Source organism: Mobula birostris, chromosome 4 (assembly GCF_030028105.1).
Source record: "Mobula birostris isolate sMobBir1 chromosome 4, sMobBir1.hap1, whole genome shotgun sequence".
Classification (NCBI taxonomy): Eukaryota; Metazoa; Chordata; class Chondrichthyes; order Myliobatiformes; family Myliobatidae; genus Mobula; species Mobula birostris.
Window position 1 is genome coordinate 16,714,935 of NC_092373.1, and position 5,987 is coordinate 16,720,921.

Below are 5,987 nucleotides of genomic sequence, written 5' to 3' on the forward strand. Positions count from 1 at the left end.
AGTTAGGGGAATGGACAAGAGGTTCTGTGGGTGCAAACGAGATTCCTGGATGGTATGTTACCTCTAAGGTGCCAGGATCAGGGATATCTCAGATGGAGTCATCAGCATTCTTAAGTGGGAGGGTGAACAGCCAGAAGTCGTGGTGAATGACATGGGCAGGACGAGTGATGAGATTCTGCATAGGGAGCTCAAGGAGTTAGGTACTAAAGTTAAGAGCAGGACCTCCAGAGTTGTGATCACAGGATCACAAGATTGCTACCTGTGTCATGTATAAGTGATGTTGGAGCTAGGAAAATTATACAGTTTAATACATGGCTAAGGAGTTGGTGTAGGAGGGAGGGCATAAGATTTTTAGATCATTGGGCTCTCTTCCAGGGAAGGTGGGACCTGTAGAGAAAGGACAGTTTGCACCTGAACTGAAGGGGGACTAATATCTTAGTGGGAAGGTTTGTTAATGCTTCACGGTGGGGTTTAAACTAGAGTCGTAAAGGATTGTGAACCAGAGCACCAGAACAGATAGTGGAGAGGTTGTGGAGGCAGATATTGGTAAGACCTCAGACAAAGTTGGAAATCAGAAGGTTGAGTATGATGCGATGAAATCGAGAAGGATAAATACAGGACTTCTGGTGATGTCCCCAAATCTGTGTAGTATACAGAACAAGGTAGATGAACTTGCAGCTCAGTTGCAAGTTGGCAGGTATGATGTTGTAGGCGTCACTGAATCGTGGCTGAAAGGTTATAGCTGGGAGCTTAATGTCCAAGGATACACATTGTATTTAAAGAGTAGGCAGGAAGGCAGAGGGGGTGGAGTTGCTCTGTTGGTAAAAATTGAAATCAACTCATTAGAAAGAGGTGACATAGGGCAGAAGGTGTTGAATCATTGTGGATAGAGCTAAGGAACTGTGAGGGTAAAAAGACCCTGCTGGGAGTTGTTTTCAGACCCACAAACAGTAATAAGGATGTGGCTTACAAATAACAATGGGATATAGAAAATGATTGCCAAAAGGTCAATGTTACAATAGTCATGGGTCTTCAATCTACAGGTATGTTGGGAAAATCGGGTAAGTCCAGGAGAGAGAATTTGTTGAATGCCCTGGAGTTGGCTTTTTAGAGCAGGTCATGATTGAGCCTACTAGAGGATCAACTATTCCAAAAGACCATAAGATATAGGAGCAGAAGTAGGCCATTTTGTCACAATGGCGGGGCACTGGGAGCAAGGGTGGACCCAAATGCAAGACACATCTTGTGAGGTTACTTAGATTTAGTTTATTGTTCAATACCAGGAGAGCAAGGCAGGAGCAGGAAATAGCGAACTGGACAAAGACTCAGGACTACGACTAGGCTGGGACCAAGAGTCTGGGCTTGGACTCGGAATCGGCTCCCAGAACTAGAGGAGACATGGAGAGGCTAGGGTATGGACTCCGAGCCAGAGACTGGGCAAGGACCCAGTACCTGGGTCTTGCCTAGGGCTCAGACCCCAGAACCAGACAAGGACATGACATGGGCTAGGGAGAGGAGGAACATGGGAACACAGAGCCTCGGTCTCAGGAGAGCAGGTACACAGAACCATGGACACATACACAGAACAGAGAGTCTGGACCCCTCCTTGGGTACAGGACATAGGGAAGGGACTCATGACCCTCCACGGGGCAACGGCAAAATGGCCTGACTTACCCCACGGAGGCGAGGACAAGACAAGACAAAACCAACATGAGTGAACACCAGACAGTACCTATCTAGCTCCGATGATGGAACTAGACCGAAGTGCAGGCGGAGGCTGCAGACGAGGGCTAGAGGCGAGAGGTGCAGAGAAGCGATTCAGACGAGGGGGTAGGACAGGAATCACAGACCACCAGGGCCAGGACTTGACTTTGTGCTTGAATGCCGCCAGGGACAGGACTTGACTTGGTGCTTGAATGCTGCCAGGACCAGGACTTGACTTGGTGCTTGAATGCCGCCAGGACCGGGACTTGACTCGGTGCTTGAATGCCACCAGGGACAGGACTTGACTAGGGACTTGAATGCCACCGGAGCCGGGACTTGACTTGGAGCCTCCGGGTAGTGGCGAGCTCTTGACTCGGCCTGGGAACAGTAGACAGCGGTTCTTGATTCCTTCTGGCAGGTTAACTAATGGACCCACCTCGGTGAGGAAACTTTGCAGGCTCTCTTTGGCGAGGTAACTGGACAGGGTTGCTCCGGTGAGGAAAAGGCGAATTACCGGCGCTCGCTTCGGCAGAGACTAGGCTCGCTCCGGCCAGATGACATCAGCACGCCGTGACTTTGCAGATGCTCCCGCCCCGAATGGCTGAAAGCCGGAGACTATAAACTACCGGTTCAGCCGAGCGTTAATTGCTTCTAATCACCAAAGTCGAGGGACATGGGAAAACAGGGAATCAACGGTCCGGATCGTAACATAAACAAGGTAAATTTAAAGGGACCCCGATCTGGACCATGACACATTTGGCCCATTGCATATTGAGTTTTGTGCACAGAACCTGAATTCGCTAGAGTACTTAAGGTAAAAGAACCTTTAGGGGCACATGATCATTATATGATTGAATTCACCCTGAAATTTGAGAAGGAGAAGCTGAAGTCAGATGTATCAGTATTACAGTGGAATAAAAGTAATTATAGAGGCATGAGAGAAGAGTTGGCCAGAATTGATCGGAAAAGAACATTGGCAGGGATGACGACAGAGCAGCAATGGCTGGAATTTCTGAAAGCAATTCAGAAGATTCAGGATACACATCCCATAGGATGTATTCTAAAGGAAAGATGAGACAACCATGGCTAACAAGAGAAGTTAAAGCAAACATAAAAGCCAATTAGAGGAGATATAATTGAGAAAAATATTTTAGGAAACTAGAGGATTAGGAAGCTTTTAGAACCACCAGAAAGCAACTAAATAAATCATTCAGGTAAAAATAGAATACAGTTCAGTTCAGTTTTCGTTTATTGTCATTTCAAAGTGCACACATTAAAAAATGATACAACGTTCCTCCAGAATGATATCACAAGAAAACACAGGACAAACCAAGACTAAAACTTACAAAACCACATAATTGTAACATATAGTTACAACAGTGCAAAGCAATAGCATAATTTGATAAAGAGCAGACTATGGGCACAGTAAACATAAAGTCTCAAAGTCCCGATAGACTCATCATCTCACGCAGGCAGCAGAAGGGAGGAACTCTCCCTGCCATGAACCTCCAAGCGCCGCCAACTCGCCGATGCGGCACCATTGGAAGCACCCGACCGCAGCGGACTCTGAGTCCATCCGAAAACTTCGAGCCTCTGACCAGCCCCTCCAAGCACCATCCTCTGCCAAGTGCTTCAACCCCGCCCCGGCTGCTGAGCAACAAGCAAAGCCGAGGACTCAGGGCCTTCTCCTCCGGAGATTCTGGATCACACAGTAGCAGCAGCAGCGAAGCAGGCATTTCAGAAGTTTCACCAGATGTTCCTCCGTGCTCTCATGTCTGTCTCTATCAAATCACGATTGTGCACAACACCTTACTTGACAAATAACAGACATCACCACCGGAGTGGTCGCTGCGAGCTGCGTTGTGCCGCCATCTTCTCCTCCTTATAGTACTATAAATCTATGTATTAGTTTCTAATAGTTATCAACAGAGGAATCCCTCTTAGTCACTTTCTTTTGATTATAAATGAAGAAAATCAGTACAGAAACCTAGTGCGGATGACGGACTCTATTCATGAAATGCTGTCGATGATTAAATCCTCCGAATCTTCATTTTCACTGTAACATTCAAGATGATCACTGATACATTCAAATTATTCGTAGTTTCTAACATGTTGAAGTAGTTTTTTTTTCATTCCCAGCTATCTCTAACATCTCCAAGTCTGAAAGCGTGTAACCAGTGAGCCAAACGTTTCTGAATTATCTTATTAACCATGAGACCGTAAGACATAGAAGCAGAATTAAGCCATTTGGCCCGTTGAGTCTGCTCCGACATTCAAACGTGACTGATCCTTTTTTTTTAACCCTCCTCAGCCCCACTCCAGGGCTTTCTCCCCATAATTTTTGATGCTGTGTCCAATCAAGAACCGATCAAGCTCTGCCTTAAATTCACCACATGATTTGGCCTCCACAACTGCCTGTGGTAATAAATTCCACAAATTCACCACCCTATGGTTAAAGTAGTTCCTTTGCATCTCTGTTTGAAATGGATTCCCCTCTATCCTGAGGCTGTGCCCTCTTGTACTGGACTCCCGCACCATGGAAAACATCGTTTCCACATCTACCATGTCCAGGTGTTTCAACATTCGGAAGGTTCCAATGAGATCCGCCCTCATCCTTTTAAATTTCAGTGACTACAGATGTAGAGTCATCAAATGTTTCTCATATAATAAAACTTTCATTCCCAGAATAATTCTTGTGAACCTCCTCAGAACTCTCTCCAATGCCAGTGCATCTTTTCTAAGATGAGGAGCCTAAAACCTTCACAATACTAAAGGTGAGGCCTCACCAGTGCTTTATAAAGCCTCAGCATCACATCCCTTCTCTGTATTCTAGACCTATTGAAATGAATGCTAACAATGCATTTGCCTTCCTCACCACCAACTCTATCTACAAGTTAACCTTTAGGGTGTTCTACACAAAGACTCCCAAGTCCCTTTGCATCTCAGATTTTTGAATTTTCTCCTCATTTAGAAAATAGTCTGTGCATTTATTTCTACCAACAAAGAGCATGACCATGTATTTTCCAACATTGTATTTCATTTGTTACTTTCTTGTCCATTCTCCTAATCTGTCTAAGTCCTTTTGCAGCCTATCTGTTTCGCCAACTTTACCTGCCCCTCCACCAATCTTCATATCATCTGTAAACTTTGCAACAAAGCCATCTATTCCATCATCTAAGTCATTGGTATTCGGCGTAAAAAGAAACAGTCACAACATCGACCCTTGCAGATCAACACTATTCACTGGCAGCCAACCAGAAAAGGATCCTTTTATTCCCACTCACTGCCTCCTACCAATCAGCTCTAACAATGCCAATAACTTTTCTCTAATACCATGGGCTCTTCACTTGGTAAGCAGCCTCATGTGAGACACCTTGTCAAAGGCCTTCTGAAAGTCCAAATATACAACATCCGCTGCATCCCCTTAATCTATCCTACTTGAAGTCTCCCCAAAGAATTCCAACAGGTTTTTTAGGCATGATTTTCCCTTAAAGAAACCATGCTAATTTTGTCCTATCTTGTCCTGTGTCACCAAGTACTCAATAACCTCATCCTTAACAATTGATTCCAGAATCTTCCCAACCACTGAGGTCAGGCTAACTGGTCTACTTCATACTTTTCTCCTTTTGCAATTTCCCAGTCCTCTGGCACCATGCCAGAGTCTAATGATTTTTAAAAGATCATTACTAATGCCTCCACAATCTCTACCACTACCTCTTTCAGTTCATCTGATCCGGGTGGCTTATGTACCGTTCAGTCTTTCAGCGTTTTGAGCACCTTCTCCCTTGTAATAGTAACTGCACTCACTTCTCTTCCCTCACACCCGTTCAACAGCTGGCACACTGCAGGCAGTGAAAATTCATTTAGTTCATCTGCCATCTCCTTGGCTCCCATTATCATTTCTCTTGCCTCATTTTCCAGTGGTCCTATATCTACTCTCATCTCTTTTATTTTTTACATACTTGAAAAAGCTTTTACTGTCCACTTTGATATTGTTCGTTAGCTTGCTTTCCTATTTCATCTTTTCCCTCCTAATTACTCTTTTAGTTGCTTTCTATAGGCTTTTAAGATCTTCCCTCTATAGAACATAGAACATAGAATAGCCCACAATGTTGTGCTGACCCTCAAACCCTGCCTCCCATATAACCTCCCACCTTAAGTTCCTCCATATACCTGTCTAGTAGTCTCTTAAACCTCACTAGTGTATCTGCCTCCACCACTGACTCAGGCAGTGCATTCCACGCACCAACCACTCTCTGAGTAAAAAACCTTCCTCTAATATC